We start from the raw sequence: 13699 nt of genomic DNA, 5'->3' as shown, positions 1-13699 counted from the left end.
TTTTTTAATGCCACTTCCTGAAATCCAATCACAGTTAAATAACACAACATGATTTTTTGAAGAATAATCTAATTCTATATTATCAGTTAATATTCCATAAAATGTAACCTCTCAGAAAATTGGTTTTGGATCCCTACTACTTCCGAAACTTTGAGTCTTAGCAATCATAATAACACCACTATTTTTGGTTCTTAACTTCTTTTCAATTTCTTTTGTGTGGAACCTGAAACCATTTATTAGATACCTTTTAAATCGAATGAAAACATTGTTTAGTCCTTTTGCTAAACAACGTAAATCTTCAGAAACTTGATTGTCCCCATTATCATATAATTCTTCTAGTTGATTTGAAAAAAAAGTAATAACTACACTCAACATGTCCATGACTCGTTAAGTTAATGAAAAATGTATAAATGAAAAAAGCTTACCTTTTCAGCAAACCATGAAGGAAATGAATTGCCACTACTACAAAATACCATTTACTGGACACTTTTTTAGGACTCGCACATAAATGCAAGTCCTTAAAAATATTTATGGAGTTTTTAGGACACTCATTAAGAGTCCTGAAAAAACACAATTTAGGACTCACAATGAGTGTCCTAAAAAAATATGTGAGTCCTAAAAAAATCTGGGCTAAAATATGAGTGTTTTACTTAACAATTTTAAGGACTTGCTTTGGGAGTCCTTAATACTCTTTAAGGATTCACTTTGCAAGTCCTAAAAACAACTGGGCTGAAAGTAATAGTTGAAAGTAAGTTATTTATATATGGTTAAATGTTTTAATAATTTCTTAAAAAAAATTATAAGTTGTTAGTTTAATTTATACTTAAAAAATAAAAACTAATAATATATCATTAATATTTTATTGTATTATTTTTTCTTAATATCATTATACTTTGTATTTATATATTTTTATAATAATAACTATATATTTTTTTAACAAACAATAATAATAATAATAATAATAATAATAATAATAATAATAACTAAACCTTATCCCTCAACCTCAATCTCACTCTCTCTCTCTCTTGTTCTTTTCCTCAACTAAAAAACTGGCCCTCCTCTTTGACGACGTGCATGGGTCACGACGAGGTGGGTGGCTGGTGGTCGGATCATGACGGCGAGCTCGATGCAGAGGCAGGGGGCTCGACTCTCTCACTCCTTCGTCCTCACATCTCTCGCTCTGCCTAGGCTCGATGATGGCTAGGGGTTCAAGGGCTCGACAATGGCTGGGGGCTCAAGGGGTGGGCTCGACGGCGAGTGGGGTTCTCCTGGCTGGCTGGGCTCGGCGACGCGGGGGTCTCAGGGGGTGGGATCGGTCGTGAAAGGACGGCGCAGGGAGGGGTTCGGGTTGGGCTGGGTTGGGTCTGGGTCGACTGTACAGGGAGGGGCTCGGGCTGGGATGGTGGCTGGGCTTGGCAGGGACGGTGGCTGGGCTTTGGGCTACTGCTACCGCATCAATTATTCCTGAAAACATGGTAGGAGGAAGCTCTCACTTGTTTGTTTCTTTATTTCTTTTGCTGGGGTTTGATTTATTGTATTTTGTGCTTTGGACAACCTATTTCTTAGCACATACATTCCTGGTATACACCATTGATAAATGTGGATTTATCAAACCTTTTGTTATGATATCATATGTTAGAGCTAGAGGTTTATCAATTATTGGTTTAGTTGGTTGCAACTTCATTACGAGTTTCTCTTTGTTTAAACTACTAGAGACTCACATTTAAATAAATGGCTTTCAACTAATATTCAGGGAATTTTTCCTCACCTCAAGTCGATGACTTGGACCATGGAAAATTGCAGCTCGGACCAAGCAAAGAGAACGGCGGTCATCACACTAAAGGTTTGCAGAACTGGGAAGATAACTTACATGTTCTGACCTTTTTGTATTCTTTGAAATAGTATGCATATTTTTTACAATAGAATCAATCTCATGTTTGAAGTCTTAATCGAATTTTAAAATGAAAGGGAAAGGAACCATATAATGTGAAATAGGGTATCTATGTGTAGCTGTGTGTAATTACACATATTTGAATATTTGATTTCATATTCAAGATCATTGACAAACTAAAGAATGGAAACCACTCCAGTATGTGTACCATATAATGTGAAATAGGGTATCTATGTGTAGCTGTGTGTAATTACTGGTTTTTTTTGTTGCTTCTTTAATGGCTACTACTTGTATTTTGCTACTAGTTTTTGGTATATTTCTTTACTGGATTTCGGTGCATTTTGCAACCGGTTTGAATGGATTAATTTGGTCAATTCTGAATTGATTGATATTTTTTGGCTTAAAATTGAGTTTTGCTTTTGTAGGTTTTTGAAATATGGGAACTAGCAAAACGGAAGTAAATTTAAGAAGATTACTTGCTGCTGCGCCTAAACAGCAGAACCAAGGAAAGCTTGTTCATGTATTCTTTTTCAACTCTCAACTTCTGTAGCTTTTGTTTTTGGTAATGGGTGTGTGATTAAATGGGTTTAAGTTTGGAATTAGCATCATTTTTTGCCCCTTTTTTCTATCGTTAGCCAATCTTTTTGTGGTTTCTGTAACTCAACTAAGTTGAATTTTATTTCTTGTATTTCTGGATAGGCTTTTGGGCCATAGCAATATCTAATAGAGCAAAAATGTGTGTCTGTATAAAGGAAGTTGAAGAGCTATGGAAGCAGGTATGAGTATAACTTAGTACTCTTTTCATGTTAACCTTTTCATCTATTTTTTTTTTTAATCTTTAAGAAGTTGTTCAGGGAAATGTTTTTCAAATAAATGAGGTGTTGCTTTCTATTAGACAATTTTTTCCATTAAGGATTTTTGAAACCATTTCAATAAAAATTGACCCCTAGTCTAGTTCATTATCCATGATTTATGAGTTACATGGCATTATATCAAAATATTTATTCAAATCTAACGTAGTTCTTGATATCTATATTTAAAATTAGAGTGGATAATGTCTTATTCTGAGTTTGTCTCTTAACAATAGAACTAGTAATTGATTTGGTAATTATGTTTCCCTTTGATCAAATGAAGGAATGTGTATGTGTTTATTCTCTAATTGCTTTAGTATTGCAATTTAGTGGAGTTTGAATATCTTAGATATTCATCCGTAGTGAAGTAGGTTATGGGAATTCTGTGTGCTGCGGTGATAACGGAAGATTGAGAACTTGCATGTCTTAGTGAAGTAAGTTATGAGAATTTTGTTTGCTGCGGTGATATATGAATGAAAACCTGTGTGTTGTTTGATTTTTTTGACATGTTGGTGTTGATTGTGACAGATGGCTAGGCTAGTAAATTAGGGGATATGCTATTCGATTTTCTATAGATTTTTTTTGTACTTAGTTTTGTGTGGAAATATGAAAAAGATGACTGCCATAATGATAAATTTGTGATCCGGATATTTAACATTGGACGGTCTAATTAATAATTAAGTTGATTATAGAATTTTAAATACATACTTAGATATGAGATAAATTTTTAATTACTAGAATAGGCTAAAAAATTTATGTTTAGTTGAAACCCACTATACATCCAAGATATGATTCAATTTAGTGATGTTTCTTTCTTAATTAATCAAGTAATTAAGTAGTAATTAAAATGGTCTCTTAAAAGATTCTTAATTAGATGCTTAATTTAGTCAAAACTATTTGATTTGAATGCAATTTCCGTAGCTTAATTATGCATTTTCACTTTGATTTGATTGTTAAAAGCCAAATGATGATGATGATGATGTGTGCATTGTTTTTTTTTGTTTAGTTATTATTTTATTTTATTTTTATTGTCGGCTAGGTGTATTATTGGCATCCATAAAGTTGGATCAATAGAAAGTAATAATTATATTATCATATTGTCAAAATAGAGAAAGATAGATGAGATTTGTGGCTTTGACATGAGTCAAATATATGAGAAAAAAGAGAAATACATTATAATACAACTCTATCATTTCTTAATAATAATAATAATAAAATCAATGCTATCACGAAGTTTTGGCAAATTAACAAATTATTTTTCAATTATTTTTTCAGAGGATATACATGCTAATTAATAATAATTGATGGAGTTAAAAATTTTCTTAAGGGACTAATTGCATTTAAAAAATGAGACTTTTTTTTAACAAATTTTCATAAAAAATTATGTTAATATCTATCTTGTTTACAAATTTAAAATACAAAGAGAAAATTAGGGGAAGTTGAGCCTCCAAACTTAGTAAGTGACGAATTATATTAAAAAATTAAATAGTATAATTATTAAAATTTTATTACAAATTTAGTTTGCTATTGTGCAATGGAGACTAACTGAGGTTTGTCAAAGATTGGAGCATGATCTTGTGATCCAGAGTTTTAATAGTATATTTCGCTATTGTTTTAATGATATATTTTCTGTATTGTGCAACTAGTTTTTTTGGTGTATTTTGTGACATATTTTTGGTGTATTTTGTTAACTAAGTTGAATGGATTAATATGGTAGATTTATGGTCTATTTTGTTGCTGATTTTGGTGTAGTTTGCTACTGTTTTGAAATACCTCCATGTACTGGATGAATAACATGTTATGAAATAGTACTATCTAACAAGAAATGGTTTGCTCCTTGACTATATGAATACCTATAATGATAATGATAGTTTAATTCTTGCATTTATTATATATATATATATATTTATAATTGTTGTGTGTGTCTACTTATTTATAAGTTTGAATTATAATATATTTACAATTAAAGAGTTTTTTTATAATGTGCAGGTCTATATTGAGATGCATTTCTTTGGCGCAATACTAGACATCATTGACAGTTAATGTAACGCCCTCGTTACCTCAGAACAGTTACGGTGAATGGTGAACCAGAAATTTGACTCGCTACCCGAGTCCTTTGCTTAAAAACGTGCTCTAGGTGTTATTAATAGGCTAAGGTGGAAAACCAATAAAACAGAAATGATATATTTTGTTAAATGCATAAAACTGTGCATGAGCCCATAAAAATATTTACAAGTTATTTACAACTCAAAAATGTCATTACTATTTCAAATTTACAAACCCGCCAACCTAAGCGACAAAAATAGGGTAAACCCCCTAGTTCCTCTAAGAACGCCTTGGCCGTGGTGGTCAAGCGGCCGCATACGTACACATCACCACCTAAGCTTTCCACTCAAGGCTGGGTGAGATTTTCTTTCCCTTTACCTACACCACATAGCACCCATGAGCCAAAGCCTAGCAAGAAAACACAGATATGCATATAGATATTAACAACTGATTACTATTATAATCACACAGAGCTTATAGCTCTGAATATATGACTGAGTATCACTTGAGGTTCTGATAAACCATATTGAGTGACTGACAAGCAAGTCACTAATTTAAGCAGATGAGTGACTACTGAGTAAGCCACTAGCCTTAACAGATGAGTGACTGTTGGGCAAGTCACTAGCTTAAACAGATGAGAGACTGATGGGTAAGTCTCTAACTTAACAGATGAGTGACTGATGGGTAAGTCACACAAGCGCTTTTTAGTTTTCATCGAACTTGAGGTCGTTCCAGCATTAACGCTCTTCTTAGTCATTTAATGCAGATGTCAATTAGATCTATTCTTTATTGGCTTGCATTGAACCCGCTAAGACCATCCTGACTTATGAGTTAGCACTGTGTGGCCAGCGCCCGGTACCACTGCCGAACCTAACTAATAAGTCACAGCTTCACAGTTGATACCGACACCTTTGCCAATTTTGACTAATTAGTCAGTACCATGCACAAGTGAGCAAGATTTGCTAAGCATTCAATAATCAATCCATGTCCACATTTACACAATCAACATGCCTCATGAACAACCATGCATGTCACATATGGGGTGCAGTTCTCTTACCTCTGGTTCGAGTGAGAATTAATATAAGAACAACCCTTGAGAATGATCTGTCTTTCTGTGCCTTAGCGGTTACCTGGTCATAACCAATTATGGGGTTCCATCAATAAAATGAATAATAAAATATTCCCAGACCAAGACCTAGCCTCCGAGACATCAAATCCCACTAAACCGGGTAGTAGGATCGATCCCGAGGCCTAAGGTTTGAATCCTTAAGTCAAAAACACACTTTTGGCCAAGATGGCCCTCAAGAGTCGCAGCCCTTCCCAAAAAAACAGAGGCAACTCGCCTCAAGCACCTACCTCAAGCGCCGCAGCCCTTCCCCAAGCGCCTCGACCCTTAGGCCTCTTCAGCACCACCTTCTTCTTCAACAAACTTGGGTCGCGGCACTCTAGAACAAAGTCGTGGCCCCACCCAAAATTCATCCAAAAACCTCTGATTTTCTCCTTTAAACATATTTCAAAACCTTATAAAAACTCTCCCAATAACACTATGCAATGCCACCAATTATTACCACAGCTTATCCACCATATAACCATCAAAACCCAAGCTTTACACCAATCAAAACTTCCTCAAATTCCCCATTCAATTATCAAAACTCCAAACTTTAAAACCAGCTCAAAAACAAGGCAAAACACTATAAAATAGGACTAGAACCTTACCTTAAGCTTGAATCTAAGTCCTCTTCAATGGTTGAGCTAAGGCTATCACCTCCAAGCTTTGATTTCCTAGCTTAATTCTTCAATTTGGGATCAAGAACTCCAAGGAATATAAATGAGAGAAGATGAACGCGGGGGAGGAAGCTTGGCTCTGTTTTACTCTATTCTTTCTACAGGTTACCAAGGTCATATATATCTTGGGGTGAAATGACTATTTTGCCCTTAGGTCATTTAAAAGCTTCTAAAGACTCCCAAGGGTAAATCCGCCCTTTTCAACCTATCTCGTTAATCATAATTAACGCTCTCCAATTCCTGCTATTCTCAATATTCTCAAATACCAATTATTATTATCCCGTTACCCTTTAATTCCCGGTAACGCTCTAATCACTGAAATACCCCGAGACTTACCCCGAGCCCCGAGCTTAAACCTGTTATAACCAAACCGATAGTTTATATTCAGAGATCGTCTCATGCCGAATAGCTCGAACAAATCCACATTATAATGTGGCCTCAACAATTAATCACAAACATGCACCAAAATAGACAAATATGCAATCAACAGGCCAAAGTACCAAAATACCCCTGTAATCAAATGTAGACCCACATGCATGCATTTAACATCATATTATAATATAATTCACATAAAGATGCATATAATCATTTAATTGCATAATTAAACAGTTATGACCCTCCCGGCCTACTAATCCAGCCATTAAACCACATTAGGGATTTCGGGGCATTACAACTATCCCCTCCTTACAGAAATTTCGTCCTCGAAATTTACCTGAACAGCTCGGGATACTGACTCTGCATATCTGACTCCATCTTCCAGGTCGCTTCCTCGACCTTGTTGTTCCTTCAAAATACCTTAACCAAATGTATCGTCTTATTCCTGAGGACCTTATCTTTCCTGTCAAGTATCTGAATTGGCTACTCCTCAAAGGAGAGATCTGGCTCAAGCTCTAGATCTTCATAGCTTAAAATATGATTCACATCAGATACATACCTTCGAAGAGCTGAAACATGAAATACATTATGCACGCCCGACAACGCCGGTGGCAAGGCCAACTTGTAAGCCACCTGACTAATCCTCTCCAGGATCTCAAATGGACCTACAAACCTAGGGCTCAACTTGCCCTTCTTCCCAAACCTTCTCACCCCTTTCCATGGCGAGAATCTAAGGAAGACATAATCTCCCACCTGGAACTCCACGTTCCTGCGCTTGGGATCTGCATAACTCTTCTGTCTACTTTGAGAAGCGAGCATCCGAGCTCTAATTTTCTCAATGGCCTCACTGGTCCTCTGAACTGCCTCAGGACCTAAGTATCTCCTTTCACCTGTCTCATCCCAATGAATGGGAGATCTGCACTTCCTACCATACAACATCTCATAAGGTGCAATTCTAATGGTAGACTGATAACTATTGTTGTAGGAAACTTCTATCAAAGGTAGATACTTATTCCAAGATCCACCAAAGTCCAGCACACATGCTCGCAGCATGTCTTCCAATATCTGGATCGTCCTCTCAGATTGCCTATCTGTCTGAGGATGATAAGCAGTACTGAACTTCAATTGTGTCCCCATGGCCTTCTGCAAACTTCCCCAGAACTTGGAAGTAAAAGTAGGGTCTCGATCCAACACGATCAACCTAGGTGCTCCATGGAGGTGCACGATCTCTCTCACATAGAGATATGCATACTAATCAATTGTATATGTAGTCCTCACTGGTAAGAAGTGAGCTGACTTGGTGTAGCGATCCACTATCACCCAAATAGAATCATGTTGACCAACAGTCCTGGGTAAGCCCACCATGAAATCCATAGTTATGTCCTCCCACTTCCACTCTGGGATATCTAGAGGCTGCAATAACCCTGCCGGCCTCTGATGCTCAGCCTTGATCTATTGACAAGTCAAGCACTTAGCCACATATTCCACTACATCCCTCTTCATCCCCGACCACCAATATAACGATCTCACATCCTGATACATCTTCGTGGTGCCTGGATGCAAAGAGTAAGGAGTAGTATGAGATTCATCCAGAATCTCTTGCCTCAAAGCAGTGTCTAACGGAACAAATATCCTCCCTTTGTATCTCAACAAGCCTAACTCAGACACTGAATAATCTCTGGATGCTCCAGCCAAAACATCCTCTCTGATCTTGATCAGCTATGGATCACTCAGCTGACCCTCTTTGATTCTCTCCAACAGCGTAGACTGTAGCGTAATATTGGCCAACTGGCCCACCCGCAATTCTATACCAGCTTTGGTCACATCATCTGCTAACTCCCTGGCTATCAGCCTCATACCATGAATCTGTCCCGAACCCTTCCGGCTTAAAGCATCAGCTACCACGTTGGCTTTTCCTAGATGATACAAAATCTCACAATCATAATCTTTTACTAACTCCAGCCACGCCTTTGTCTCATATTCAAGTCTTTCTGAGTGAAGAAGTATTTCAGGCTCTTGTGGTCTGTATAGATCTCACACTTCTCTCCATAAAGATAATGCCTCCATATCTTTAAAGCAAAGACCACAGCCACCAACTCTAAATCATGAGTGGGATATCTCTTTTCATACTCCTTCAACTGACGAGAGGCATAAGCAATTACCTTCTCTGACTGCATCAGAACATAGCCCAAACCCTGATGAGAAGCATTGCAATAAATCACAAACTTCTCCTGGTCTGTCAGAAGACTCAAAATCAGAGCTGTAATCAACCTCTGCTTCAGTTTCTGGAAGCTGTTCTCACATTTATCTGACCGCACAAATTTCTGACTCTTGCGTGTCAGCTCAGTCAATGAAGTAGCAATCTTTGAGAACCCTTCCATGAAACGCCTATAATAACCTGCCAATCCAAGGAAACTTCTAACCTCAGAAGCATTCTTTGACCTTGGCCAATCTCTGACCGCTTCAATATTTGCTGGATCTACCTTAATCCCCTCCTTACTGACAATGTGCCCAAGAAAGGATACCTGAGATAACCAGAACTCACATTTCTTGAACTTTGCAAAAAATCTGTGTTCCCTCAGTCTCTGTAGAACCAATCTAAGATGCTACTCATGCTCTGACTCAGACTGAGAATATACCAGAATATCATCGATGAAGACGATTACAAACTGGTCCAGATAATCCTTGAACACTTTGTTCATCATATCCATAAAAGCAGCAGGGGCATTAGTTAATCCAAAAGACATAACTAAAAAATCATAATGCCCATACCTAGTACAGAAAGCAGTCTTCTGTATATCTCCTTCCTTGACCCTTAACTGATGATAACTAGAACGAAGGTCGATCTTTGAGAATACCTTCTTACCTTACAACTGATCGAACAGATCATCTATCCTTGGCAAAGGATACTTGTTCTTGATTGTCAACTTATTCAGTTCCCTGTAATCAATACACATTCTCAGAGAACCGTCCTTCTTCTTTACAAACAGAATTGGCGCACCCCAAGGTGAGAAACTAAGTCTGATAAAACCCAAATCTAACAGCTCTTGTAACTGTACTTTTAATTCTTTCAGCTCAGGTGGGGCCATTCTGTAAGGTGCTCTAGACACTGGCTCCGTCCTTGGTGCCAGTTCTATCATGAACTCAATCTCTCTGTGCGGTGGCAACCCTGAAAAATCTTCTGGAAACACATCCAGGAATTCACAAAAAAGTCTGGTATCTTCTGGTCTCACTGGCATGACCTGAGTGGTATCCACCACACTGGCTAAGAATCCAATGCAACCTCCTTGTAATAAATCCCTAGCCCTCAATACAAAAATCACAGGTATGCGAGGTCCATGCACAGTACCAAAAAACACAAAAGGATCCTCACCTTCAGGCTCAAAGGTGACCATCTTCCTTCTGCAATCAATGGTTGCCCCATACTTCGCTAACCAATCCATACCCAATATCATATCAAAGTCAGTCATAACCAACTCTATCAAATCCACTGATAACTCTCTGCCCTCCACTGTCACTGGCAAAGATCTGACCCATCTCCTGGATACCACTAACTCCCCAGTGGGTAACAAAGTTCCAAACCCCACAGCATAAAAATCATAGGGTCTACACAATCTATCAATAATACTACTAGCAACAAAAGAGTGTGTAGCACCAGAATCAATCAAGACATTATAAGGGGTTCCAACACTAAGAAGCTGACATGTAACTACTGAGGGAGAAGCCTCAGCCTCTGCTTGTGTCAATGCGAACACTCGAGCTGGGGCCGAGCTATCTACTTTCCCGGGTTCTTCTTTTCTTGCCTTAGGGAAATCCTTCTTAAAATGATCTACTGCCCCGCATAAGTAGCATGCCTTTGCCCTACACTCTCCCAAATGATGCCTCTTGCATCTAGGGCATTCGGGACGAGTCTTCTAGGCTTCATTACCACCTGGACGACCCATTGAAATACCATGGGGCCGCCTATCAGGACTTGGAACTGGGAAGGTGTCAGGAACCTTCCTCTTCTGCTCACTAGGGCCTATACCCCTACCAAAACCCATAAATGAAGGAACTGTCCTCCTGAAATCCTTTCTGGATGCACTATCCTGCTAGATCATGTTCTCTGCACTCTCAGCTGTGAGTGCCTTCTCAACCACCTATGCATAGGTAGTTACCCCAGCCACAGTGGTGATACGTACATCACGGGCTAATCTGGGCTTTAGCCACTGGAGAAATCTTTCTCTTCTGGTCCCGTCAGTGGGCACCAGCTCCATGGCAAATTTTGCCAAACGATCAAATTTCAAGGCATACTCAGTGACTGACAGACTTCCTTGTAGTAACCTAATAAACTCCTCAGCTTTACCTGCCCTGATGGCATCATTATAATATTTCTCGTTGAACAGAGTTTGAAACTCTTCCCAACTCAGGGCATTAACGTTCTTGGTATGAGTAATCACCTCCCACCAAATCTGGGCATCCTCCCAAAACATATAAGTGGCAAAGGCCACCCTCTCATTACTAGATACCCTCATAAAATCAAGGATAGTGGTTGGTAATCATACTCATCCATTGTTCTGCCTTGGCAGGATCTACACTGCCCTAAAAAACTTGAGGTTGCTGCTTCCTAAACCTTTCATAGAGAGGTTCCCACTTATTTCCAACCTCAGGCAGCTGCTCTGTTGCTGGCACCAACACAGGAGGTGCCTCTGATACACTAGCCACTGCAGGCGCTTGCTGCTGTCTCAAGAGATGAAGCTCTTCCCCTGTCTCAACACTGTTGCCTGCAGATCACTGATTATCTGCTGCCAGTTTACAAGAGCTGGCTATGGAATCTGTGACTGGTCATTTTCCTGACCCTGACTATTATTATTATCCTGGCCCTGATCACTCTGGCCAGCTGAAGTATCTGTCTGCCTTGGATTCATTCTTATTTATTTTACATTGCTGAAACAACGATTAATACGCCCTGTCAAGTAGTAATAACTAAACCTCTTGTCGCCTTACGGTCCAAGAACAAGCAGACAATTATCATATTCCACAGTCATACAATTATACAAGCAGATACATGTTTATAGCATTTAACACTTAGCATGTATCACATAACAGTTCACAATCAACAATACTAATAAGTATGTTCCAACAATCTCAGTACTAATTAGCACACATTTGCTGAGGAAATAATATTTCAGGGCACAGGTTTAACATGGTGTCTCATGCATACAGGTAAAGCATATATACTATATTAAAGTAGTGATACATATAACTACATAAATAATTACCAAACCATGAGTTGAGCTTGACTTCAGTGATGTGTGTACATGCCCAACCAGTCTGCAGGAACCCTAACCTTGGCACGCTCTGATACCAAGTTGTAACGCCCTGGTTACCCCAGAATAGTTACGGTGAACGGTGAACCAGAAATTTGACTCGTTACCCGAGTCCTTTGGTTAAAAACGTGCTCTAAGTGTTATTAACAGGCTAAGGTGGAAAACCAATAAAAAGGAAATGATATATTTTATTAAATGCATAAAATTGTGCATGGGCCCATAAAAACATTTACAAGTTATTTACAACTGAAAAAGGTCATTACTATTTCAAATTTACAAACTCGCCGACCTAAGTGGTAAAAATAGGGTAAACCCCCTAGTTCCTCTGAGAACGCCTTGGCCGTGGTGGTCAAGCGGCCGCATACGTACACATCACCACCTAAGCTTTCCACTCAAGGCTGGGTGAGCTTTTCTTTCCCTTTACCTGCACCACATAGCACCCATGAGCCAAAGCCCAGCAAGAAAACACAGATATGCATATAGATATCAACAACTGATTACTATTATAATCACACAGAGCTTATAGCTCTGAACAGAAGAGTGAGTATCACTTGAGGTTCTGATAAACCATATTGAGTGACTGACAAGCAAGTCACTAATTTAAGCAGATGAGTGACTGCTGAGTAAGCCACTAGCCTTAACAGATGAGTGACTGTTGGGTAAGTCATTAGTTTAAACAGATGAGAGACTGATGGATAAGTCTCTAACTTAACAGATGAGTGACTGATGGGTAAGTCACACAAGCACTTTTTAGTTTTCATCGAACTTGAGGTCGGTCCGGCATTAACGCTCTTCTAAGTCATTTAATGCAGATGTCGATTAGATCTAATCTTTATTAGCTTGCGTTGAACCTGCTAAGACCGTCTTGACTTATGAGTTAGCACTGTGTGGCCAGTGCCCGGTACCACTGCCGAACCTGACTAATAAGTCACAGCTTCACAGTTGATACCGACACCTTTGCCAATTTTGACTAATTAGTCAGTACCATGCACAAGTGAGCAAGATTTGCTAAGCATTCAATAATCAATCTATGTCCACATTTACACAATCAACATGCCTCATGAACAACCATGCATGTCACATATGGGGTGCAGTTCTCTTACCTCTTGTTCGAGTGAGAATTAATATAAGAACGACCCTTGAGAACGATCTGTCTTTATGTGCCTTAGCGGTTACCTGGTCATAACCAATTATGGGGTTCCATCAATAAAATGAATAATAAAATATTCCCGGACCAAGACCTAGCCTCCGAGACATCAAATCCCACTAAACCGGGTAGTAGGATCAATCCCGAGGCCTAATGTTTGAATCCCTAAGTCAAAAACACACTTTTGGCCAAGATGTCCCTCAAGTGCCGCAACCCTTCCCCAAGCGCTGCAACCCTTCCAAAAAAAAACAGAGGCAACTTTCCTCAAGCACCTGCCTTAAGCGCCGCAGCCCTT

The sequence above is a fragment of the Humulus lupulus genome, chromosome 9 (assembly GCF_963169125.1).
Source record: "Humulus lupulus chromosome 9, drHumLupu1.1, whole genome shotgun sequence".
In the NCBI taxonomy this organism is placed as follows: Eukaryota; Viridiplantae; Streptophyta; class Magnoliopsida; order Rosales; family Cannabaceae; genus Humulus; species Humulus lupulus.
This window is presented reverse-complemented; position numbering follows the sequence as displayed.